This window comes from Choloepus didactylus, chromosome 25 (assembly GCF_015220235.1).
Source record: "Choloepus didactylus isolate mChoDid1 chromosome 25, mChoDid1.pri, whole genome shotgun sequence".
Taxonomy (NCBI): domain Eukaryota; kingdom Metazoa; phylum Chordata; class Mammalia; order Pilosa; family Megalonychidae; genus Choloepus; species Choloepus didactylus.
The window spans coordinates 4,341,628-4,352,219 of NC_051331.1; the positions used below are offsets into that span (position 1 = coordinate 4,341,628).

General features: G+C 37.3%; 1 protein-coding gene across 5 annotated transcripts in view; it reads right to left on the bottom strand.

Moving 5' to 3' along the window:
* LOC119520446 (zinc finger protein 596-like) overlaps nucleotides 1-10,263 on the bottom strand; it is a 29,854-nt gene extending 19,591 nt beyond the window's left edge. For 3 of the 5 annotated variants that reach the window (XM_037818312.1, XM_037818310.1, XM_037818311.1), the window contains exon 1: nucleotides 8,053-10,263. The gene's annotated coding sequence lies outside the window, so the exon portion shown is untranslated. The remainder of the gene's footprint in view (nucleotides 1-8,052) is intronic. The other 2 variants (XM_037818309.1, XM_037818308.1) reach the window with 2 other exon arrangements.
* Between the last annotated feature and the right edge of the window lie 329 nt (nucleotides 10,264-10,592).

Consider the following 10,592-nt stretch of genomic DNA (forward strand, 5'->3'; position numbering starts at 1 on the left):
AGGTTATCTTGTTTGTGAAGACATTAATCTACATCAACCTTGTGGCAATAAAACTGGGAGTAAATGTCCAGTAACTGGAAAAGCAGATTCATCCCCTTATTTAGAACTCATTCCTTTACAGAATGGCAGTTATGTCTGATAATATAGACTATAATATACCTCCATATCAATCCTCAATTATCACTGTCAAATGATACAGTAACATGCTTTGAAAAAATATTAAAGAAGCATTTTCCTAAAGAGCAAACTGTTGTTTTGGATAACTTTCAAATACCAAAAATACAACTGAGGTAACCACATGTGGTTGGAATCATAGCTAAGATTGAAGTCAAGGTCACTGACACATAGGCTAGCATTGAGAAGCAGATGGAAGATATGAAGTCTGACTTTCTGACTGGATTTACATGAAGGGGGTTCTCCAGAGTGGTTCAAGCAATTGGGAGAAGCACTGGAGGATGCCTGGCCTGCTGCTATGAAAGGCAAGTTTCATGGAATAATTGACACATTAACTTATGCTAAGCCCATATTCATCCTAATAATTATTACTATACTTATAGTATTGATTTTAAGATTCTGATATGGCTTCCAAATTCTTGGAAAAAGAAGAAACAGTAAGTGAACATGGAGAGGGACAAGGAGATACTGCTGTTTTACAGCATCTTCATAAAAACATAGTACAAGACCTTAGTAGTGAAGAATATAAGTGGAAACCTCAATCTGCCCTATTAACACTGTACACTCCTCATACTGTAATAGAAAATATTTGTTTTATGATAGTGTTCCAAATGAGGAGTGTTTCCTTCCAATAAAAATGGGATATAGCACCCAGGTTACTATTCAAGAGTTAAAGAGACAATAAATTGTCATGATGCTTTGCCTTGCCATTCACCTATTGCTTCTAGTAAGAGCTCTAGAAGATACAAGAACACCCAACAAGACACAGAGCTTTGCAAACAAGCATGACTGACACCTGATATTGAGGCTGAATAACCAAGCAACAACTGTGTTTCCTCTGCTTAGTGAGCTAACACATCTGCTGAGCATTCTGATCTGCCAGAACACCTATGAAGCCAGGAAGGAGATCCTGTACCCATCACCATCTTCCAGGAAGATGATCTCAATAGCCTTCAACTCACTGGGACTTGGGGATGTGGTGGTGATTTTGACCCCACGTTGGAACTTTGATTTTTCTTTGCTGTAAAAATGCCACTTGGTGTGTTGGAAAGTTCAAATCTAAATGTAATCCTAAGCAATGTTTTGTGGTATACTATAATTACTGGTATTGGAAATTCCCCAAAGAGGGGAAGAAAGTAATTATATGGTATTTGGATTTATTAAATTCAATTTTATTGAGATATACTCACATACCATATTATCACCCAAAGTCTACAATCAATTGTTCACAGTGTCATCATATAGTTATTCATTCATCACCCCAATCTTTTTTGAACGTTCTCCTTGTACCAGAAAATGTAAAAATAAGAATAAAAAATAAAAGTTAAAAAGAACACCCAAATCACCCCCCAACCATATTTTTCATTTAGTTTTTTGTCCCCATTTTTCTACTCATTCATCCATACACTGGATAAAGAGAGTGTGATCCATAAGGCTTTCACAATCACGCTGTCACCCCTTGTAAGATACATTGGTATACAACTGTCTTCAAGAGTCAAGGCTGCTGGGTTGCAGTTTGATAGTTTCAGGTATTTACTTCTATCTTTTCCAATGCATTAAAACTTAAAAAGGGTTATCTGTATAATGCATAAGAATGCCCACCAGAGTGACCTGTCAACTCTATTTGTAATCTGTCAGCCCCTGCAACTTTATTTGGTTTCATTTTGTATCCCCGTTTAAGTCATGATGTTCTCAATCCCACAATGTCAGCTCCAGATTCATCCCCAGGAGTCATATACTGCATTGCCAGGGAGCCCTGGGTGCTAGATCTCACATAGAGGGGAGGGCAGTGATTTCACCCTCTGAGTTGGCTTAGCTAGAGAGAGAGAGCCACATCTGAGCATTTGTAGAGGTACTCAGAGGGAGATTCTTAGGCACAATTATAAGCAGGTTTAGCTTCTCCTTTGTAGTTACATGCTTCATAAGGGCAAGTCCCATGATACAGGGTTTGGCACATCAAACTGCCAATCATGAATGTTTGTGAGAACATCAGTATCCTTTAGATTGCAATCCAGGTATAAGAACTCTACTTTCAGAACATATGAATAATGCAGTCTCTATTTTGAATAAGTGGGCTACTGACCCAAATCAAATACATTCTACCCACAGATATGGCCAATTTCTGAAAGGGAAGAATTTCAGATATCAATGTTGATTGGCTCTTTCTTATGTAATGAACATAAGATAACAAGGTGAGTCAGATATTAACCAAATTAATGATGGAATGAGTTATACAGAATTAGGAGACAGAAATGAGCAGGAGAGGGTATCACAGGATAATATCTCTACTGAGGAATCTGATAATGAGATCACAGATTCCTTCTGTGTTGCTCTCATATAGCACCTGATGTTTTCTGTTCTGATAGTGTAGAAGCAGTTATTCTTTCTGTTATAGAAGCATATTCAACAGAACTTTTACCTGAAAACACTCAAGTACAATCTCCAAATGACAAAAGTGGAAAGGCCTTATGATAATAACTGGGACAGATGATTCATATCCTTCAAATCCTATATTAAAAGATCAAACTGAAGGAGAAGCTAAACAACTAAAAAAGATGTGATTATTTTCAGGAATGCAGAAAATCTCCACCTTCTTAGATATAGATAACATGTAATCACCTGGTCCTCTGCTAAAACAGGATTGGCTGCAGCTGTTACTTTAATCATAGCTAAATCACACATAATGTAGCAAGGTTGAATACAGTCCTAATTATAAGTATGTTTATCAATATGATATAATGAGTAAACTAACCATAGAATAAAATGAGAAAAAAATATTAACAAGTTAGAGACAAGTAATAATCTCTCCTAATTTTTAGAATTTATGTAAGTATGTTATATTGCTCTCACAGAAGTCATAGCTTAATTAGTAAAAATATTGTCAGTTGAGTTTCACAGGCATTCAAGGCTAAGTCTCTGATAATGTGGATATCCTCCATTGTTCTTTAACCACTCTTGGATCAAGACAGTTTGCTTTGAGAGTCACTAGTGATCATGATGCACCATTTAATGTAAAAATAAAATATGACTCAATTAAAGGTACTTTAAATCAAGATGCTATAAATTTTTTGTAACTCAAACAAGGGAAAGCTCTCTGATCTCACATCCAGCTGCATCTGGAAGAGTTGGGGCTCCCAGGCTTGGTAATGTATCAATTAATTTTTACATTGTAAATTTGTTCCTTTCACCTTAAGTGTTCCTTCAGTAAAAAATGTGTTAAAGGTGAAAAAAAGTGAATCAAAGACCTAAATATAAGAACCAGGTCAATAAAACTCCTAGAAGAAAATATAGGGAAGCTTCTTTAGGACCTTGTATTAGCCAATGGTTATTAAATTTTGCATTCAAATCAGAAGCAACAAAAGGAAAAACAGATAAATGGGACCTCATCAAAATTGAAAAATTTTGTGCATCAAACAAATGACTATCACAAAAGTAAAAAGACAACATATTCAGTGGTAGAATATATTTGGAAACTACATATGTGATAAGGGTTTAGTATCCAGAAAATATAAAGCAATCCTACAACTCAACCATAAAAAATATAAATATGGGCAAAATTACTTTATTATTACTATCTCAATATAAAAATGGACAAAATCTTGAAAAGATATTTCTCCAAATAGGATATGGGCTTAAAATGTACAATGAAAGATGCTCAATATCACTAGCTATTACTGAAATCCAAACAAAACCACAATAACATACAAGTTCACCTCTTTGAATGCTACTGTTAAAAAAATAGAAAATTAGAAGTGTTGGAGAGGATGTGGAGAAATAAGAACACTCATTTATTGCTGGAAGGAATGTAAAATGGTACAGCCTCTGGAGAAGTCAGTTCAGTGAATGCTCAGAAAGCTCAGTATACCCACAACTAGGTATATAACCCAAAGATTTGGAAAGAGGGACCTGAGTAGATATTTGCACATCAATGGCCCTAAGTAGCATATTCACAATTTCCCAAAGATGAAAGCACCCCAAGCATTCATCAACTTATGAATGGACAATGTGGTATATACACACAATGAATATTATCCAGCCTTAAAAAGAAACAGACATCTGATACATATGAAAATATTGATAAACCTTGAAGACATCGTGTTAAGTGAAATAAACCAGACACAAAAGGACAAATATTGTAGGAAATTTTGGACATGAAAGAATTAGAATAAGCAAGCCCAGAGTCAGAATCTAGAATACCAGGGGATGGAGTGGGGGTAGGGAAGACGGAATTAATTGTTACATTATACAGATCTTCTATTTGATATGATGGAAAGTTTTGATAATGAATGGTGATAAAAATAGCACAACATTGTTAACATAATTAACAGCACTGAATTATATATTTGAATGTGATTAAGAGGGAAATTCTAGGTTGTATATGTTATTAGGATAAACATAAAAATACTAAAACATGGGACTATACAAGACAAACAGTAAACCCTAAGGCAAACCATCAACTGTAGGTAATAGAACAATTATTAAAATGTTCTTTTATCAATTGTAACAAATGATCCAAACTAATGCAAGATATTAATAATAAAGTAACACATGGGAACCCTATTTTGATGGATGATTTTTCTACAAACTCACTTCTTTAATTTAAAAAAATAAAGATACCTTTATTATATCTTTATTATTCCATATAATAAAGATATTATATAAGATATAGATATTTTCTATCTCATCACTTTTACATGGAATGTAAAACGAAGTTTTGATTTTCAAAATAGCATAAAACCTACATGGATACTAAACTTCAAATAATCTGTCTGAATTTACAAAAAGAAACCCTGAAACAATTGGGATTTCTATACACCACTCTTTTATATCCTAAGACAGATGCTCTACCTGTAAGACCTGAGTATCTGATTTCTAACATGAATTTTCAGGGTTTGTGTAGAATTCCAAAGTTGATGAAGTATTTGCTGCAAGACTGGAATACTTTCATTGACTGACTAATTGACTGAATAAACACAAGGTAAATGAAGACTGTCCCAGAGTTATCCTGTACAATGCATATTTTCCTTGAGCTAATAATGAAACAAGGCAAAAAGGAGACAGATGATTACACATTCATTTATCCATTCAAATAGCTTACAAGGTTGTTTATATTATAGAATATATTTCAGTAATTTCAAATGATTTTATGTAGCAATATAACATTTAAACTTGAATAATATCTTGGAGTAGATAATTGCTGATACTGCTGTTTTCACAAGTAGGTAAATTAAAAACAAATTACAGTTAAATTTCTTAACTTTTCTGAACTTACATTTCTAAATTTCTGGTCCTCAATAATTTACCAGCCTGCTCAATAAGAATGTTATTATACTAGCAGAATATATACTCAATTATGATATCTTTTAAGAAATTCATATGTCTTTAAAATAGGGGCACAAAATAGGATCCAAGTTACATATTATACCACAGAAAGCATAGACAAACTGTTATATTTTGCAATCAACCTAAACAGAATGAACACTTCTACTTCACTGGCTAGAATAATGATATAAATTGGAATAATATTAACAGCATTAGCTTTCTGATTGTGGAAACTCCTACATTTCCTTGGCATGCTCCTTCTGCAAAGGACTGTTTTGTTTTACAGACTAAAATTTATTTTGTTTTTATATAGTATATAACTCTCTTGGGCCCAGCAACACCTTATTCAATAGATACAGATATTCTCTGTTATCCCATTTATAACAGCAATGATTGAGCTATAAAGATGAATTTTGTTGCTACAAAACACATACTGGAAGCTAAACAGATAAAGTGGCAAAGCAGAATGGCCCACCAAGGTAAGGTTTTTTTTTTTGAAGCACTTTTTTTTAATTAAATTCAATTTTAGAGATATATTCACATACCACAGTTGATCCATGGTGTACAATCAACTGTTCACAGTACCATCATAACCCCAATCTATTTTTGACCCCTTTCAAGGTAAGGTTTTTGAGAAAATATTGCAGCAGAATGTTCAGCTGGGAAAAAAAGATGATTTATGTGTGTTAGGAGCATTGGTCATAGTATTTTGGGGGATTGTGGAATGGCATTTTGGAATCTGGGGATCTGTGAATCTAGCAAAAGATTTTTCTGTGACTTTTAGGAACAAAAACCTACTTTTAGATGGAGGGGCCAGGGTGACAGATTGGGTGAAAGGGTGAAGCCTCAACCTTTATTACCCAATCATTAGCACCTGGTCCCCATCTCACCAGCTTCGGCCTTTTCCCCACAGGTAAAATGAGAAGACAAAGGAGGTTATCAAACACTTAAACTGATGTGAACAAGAAAGTGGGGAATCCAAGCATGATAAATCTCAAGCAATGGAAACATGAGCTTAATGTATAAAAGTTATAAGCAAATATTAGGTAAATAGAATAGGTTTGAGGTGTAAAGAGACCAACCTGTGAAAATTTGTGCCCTACCTGGGGCTCAAGACAAGAATAATTTTTATTTTGTACCTTGGTTAATTTTCCCTAGGGACTTTTAGGCACTAGCAAATAGTCGAAGATTCCTAGAACTTTTGGCTTGACTGTGAATCAATTTGCTAATTTTTATTCACCATCTAAACCTTTTATTATCCATGGAGAGATGTGTTCTTTGCAGTGGATGACTATTTCTTGGGATGCATTACTTTATTTAACAACTTGAAAATTAGATCTGTATATTTTATGTTTTTGTTGGCTGCAGTTATTTGACCATGTTTTTAAAAATTGGTGCACATGCAAATTAATAAAAGCATATCTTAAGTCTGTGCAGGTGGGTGATGAGCCTTGTTCTTAGCTGGAGGGCACTTACGAGGGCAATTAGCCCCACAATTTGTGCTGATATTTCCAGTGGGAAAGGCAGTATTTACTACTGAATATTTTGCTTTCTGTAGGATGACACTCATGATTGTCCAGCAGTGCTGCCTGATAGGGACTTAGCTTCTCCATTGTGAGCCCCTGCCCCTCCTTTTGCTCCAATACAGTAAGGACATGTGGGGAGTTCAAAGTAAACTTTTTGTTTCTCATAAGAGTCCACAAGTGGTTGCCACTGTCCTCAGGTCATTGTGCCATTCTCAGGCTACAGTGTCAAATAGTTTTGAGAAATAAGCCACTGGTCCTACATACTTCCAAAAGACTTATACAAGTAAATTGTAGGTCATGCTCTGCTTTCCATGGACATACAGGTTAAATTTTTTCATGGGCTCAGGGAGCCCAAGGCTGGAGTTGATATTAATTTGCCTTTAAACTTTGAAAGGCAATTGTACATCTCATGTCCTTTTTAAATTTCTTTTTTTTTTCATTTCCCTTTATGGCCAATATAGAGGTTTGGCTATCAATACAAAATTTGATATTTACAATTGACAATAGCCAGTTATACCTAAGAACCCTGAGTTTCTTTTTGGTCTATGGCATGGCCACATGCCAAAGTGTCTAGCCTGCAAAAATTCTCTTGTGGGGCTTTACTCCCCAGACATTTCTCGAGAAGACTTGCACTTTTGAAACTTTGTGGTAGCATAATTTAATTGTACTGCTGTTTTATTTCCATGTCAAGTTCTTCTCACTTGAATGCAAGGAATTTTTGTTTTATTTATTGGGATGCAATAATGGCATTCCTTAAAGTTAAACTAAGTATATGCATCAGAAATATTGATGAGGAGAGTATATGGATTAGGTACTGTGGGACATATTTCCTACCATTGGATTTATAACTCTTAAATTCTGGACAAATCTGTAATTTTGAGTTTCTGGTGTTATCAGTTCTTATTCTACAATCTTTTAATTTGTGGCAAAAATATTCTGTCTTCTCTTCATCTAAGTGGACATTGTTTAAATGTGTTGGAATCATGTTTGGCTGCAATCTTAATGTGACTTTTATATGTCTCTGGCTCACCTGGAGGATATTTCACAGCCCTTCTTCCTTAGGCAGTTGTGGCTCCCCTGGATCTTTCAATGCAGTCTGTAGGCCCGCTCCTACAGTCAGAACTTGAACTTGCATTCATTCGGGGGGGGGGGGGGGGGGGGAAGAGAGAGAGAGAAACTTGTAAAGAACTTTGTAAGTCAATTGACCTTTTTCCAATTTGGCATTGCTGATGCTGGGAGAAGTCATTAGCAACTTCAGACATGCCCATAACAAAGACTGGTTCCTTTTAAGAGCAATTAAGCCTCCTGTTTACCAGAAAATTTACTAAGTTCTTACCCACTTGGAGTAAGACCCAAGGCTCTTTGTGGGTGACAAGGATGGTTTCCTGATGGGTAGAAAGTGCCCCAAGACCCCATCACTACAAGTCACTGTCCTCATCTCCTGTCAGCTGTGGACACTGAATTGCTGGGGTCCCCTGTTTACCTTTGCATCAAGCTGGGACATTCCCATTTCCAACATCCCTTCCCCCAGCAATATGCATAAGCTGGAGCCCAGCAGTTTCCTTGGAGCCCTGAGGGTTTTACATTTCACAAACTCCTTTTGCTGCTGTTTTTAAGACATTGGCATTCCAGTTAGCTTTATAGGTGATGGCTTTCTTTCCATCCTTTTCTTGAGCTGCATCATGATTATAGAACACTTTAAATGTAATTTTCACCAGGGCTGAGATTGGTAACTTAAGTCCACCTTAAATTTCTGTAATTTCCAACAAACATCAGGGGCACTCCGACAAATAAAAGACTGATTTACATTGCATTGATTTATTGGGTCCTCTGGGCTTATATTAGTAAATTTAAGGTAAGCATTGAATAATCATTCTAAAAACATTGATGGATTTTCATCCAGCTGTTAGACAACCTCCTCAATTTCAATAAAGTTATTTTGTCTAGGAACTCCATTTCTTAATCTCACAATTATGCATGAATTTTGTTCTGCCAGCTTGTTTTCTTGGGTCCCAATAGGGGACTACTTGTGGAAGAGCAAGATTTCCTGGGGCATGAACTGGATTTTCTGGTTTATCATTGGTTAAAGAATTAGTATAACTGAGCCCTTTTCATTCTAATTCTCCTTTCTTCTGAGGTTATAGAGTATTTAATAAAGTTTGCATATCAGCCCACTTTGGATTATGCATAACAAAAATTAAGCAAGTTTTTCATTTTCCTGGGATCCTCTTGATAACTGGGGACCCAGTTAATTGTGTAGATCTGGAGTAGAGAAAGGAGACTGCTCACACCTTGTGTCTATCTCCACTGGCCCTTGTGGGAAGACACTGTCCCTGCCTTTGCCCTCCAGAGGTAGGGACACCCTGCCTGAAGTTCACATCACTCATGATATGAGGTGGGAAGGCCATTTTGTGGGATTCATAGGCATAAGGGGCTTGTTCTCAGCTTTCTGACAAGTTGACAGAGGGGGAGGAAGAGGAGGGAGTGGCCAAGTTGTAGGCTCCACTGGGGAGGGAAAGGCAAGTGCAAAAACTGCAAACTCTAGCAGGAAGGGGAGGGGGAGCACAGGACCCACAAGCAGAGGCCTAGAAATCTCAGCCACTAATGTTTCCACCTGGAGTTCAAAATCCTCAACCACCTGGGGGCTGGGAATCATGGCCAGCGCTGTTTCATACTGGGGGCTAGGGCCAAGCCTAGGCGACCAAGTCTCAATGGCTTTATGTGTCACTGAGCACCCAAATAACCAAAATCTAGGCATCCAAATAAACAAAATCTAAGCACCCAAATTCAGTGATCTCCCTTAATGCCAGGGGCTGCTTCCTGCCAAACCAAGTCTCAATGGCTAATCCCCCATGCCTGGGGCTGCACCCTCCAAAAACATCTTTGGCATAAATTTATGTGCCTCTGAGCACCCAAGCCAAGTGTGGTCTCCTGCTTATAGCTCCAGCAGTTTACGTGTCACTGATCAAGAAACAAATAGCCCACAAACAAACAGAAGATAAGACCAAGAATCAGAGAAACAAGACCAAGGCTTGTACCAGCCCATGAGTCGTCCACACTCACTCACCAAACCTCCACAGCAGCAGCCCTTGGGGTCCTGGATGTGGGAGGCAAGAAATCCTCTCCTCCAGCTCCCAGAGGTAAGTCTCTTCATCAGCCAAGGAGCTGAGACTCATAAATGTCCCAACTCAGGGGTCCAGGAACCCACCGAGCAGCACCTTGTTCAAATCTTGTGCCCCAGGTTTGGCGCCAAAACTGTGGAAGGAGCACTTCCGGGATCTGGGAGCATCACTCGGCGCAGCCAAATGACGTCACACCAACCAGGCTGAAGGGGAAAAGAGGGTTAATTTACACTGGTGGGGAGGACGGGGGAAGATTTTCAGAATCAGTTTCCTCAAAGTGACTCTTCAATTGGCTAAACCCATTAGAGACAAAGAGAGTTAATCCTCTTAGTTAACATGTAGCAGGAGAATTTCAGTAGTTTATCCTACTTCCTTTTTAGGATTTACACTGGGAAAAGTGCCTTGAAATCTAGGGAGATAGAAGAAATGCTTGTTTATATCTGGGAGG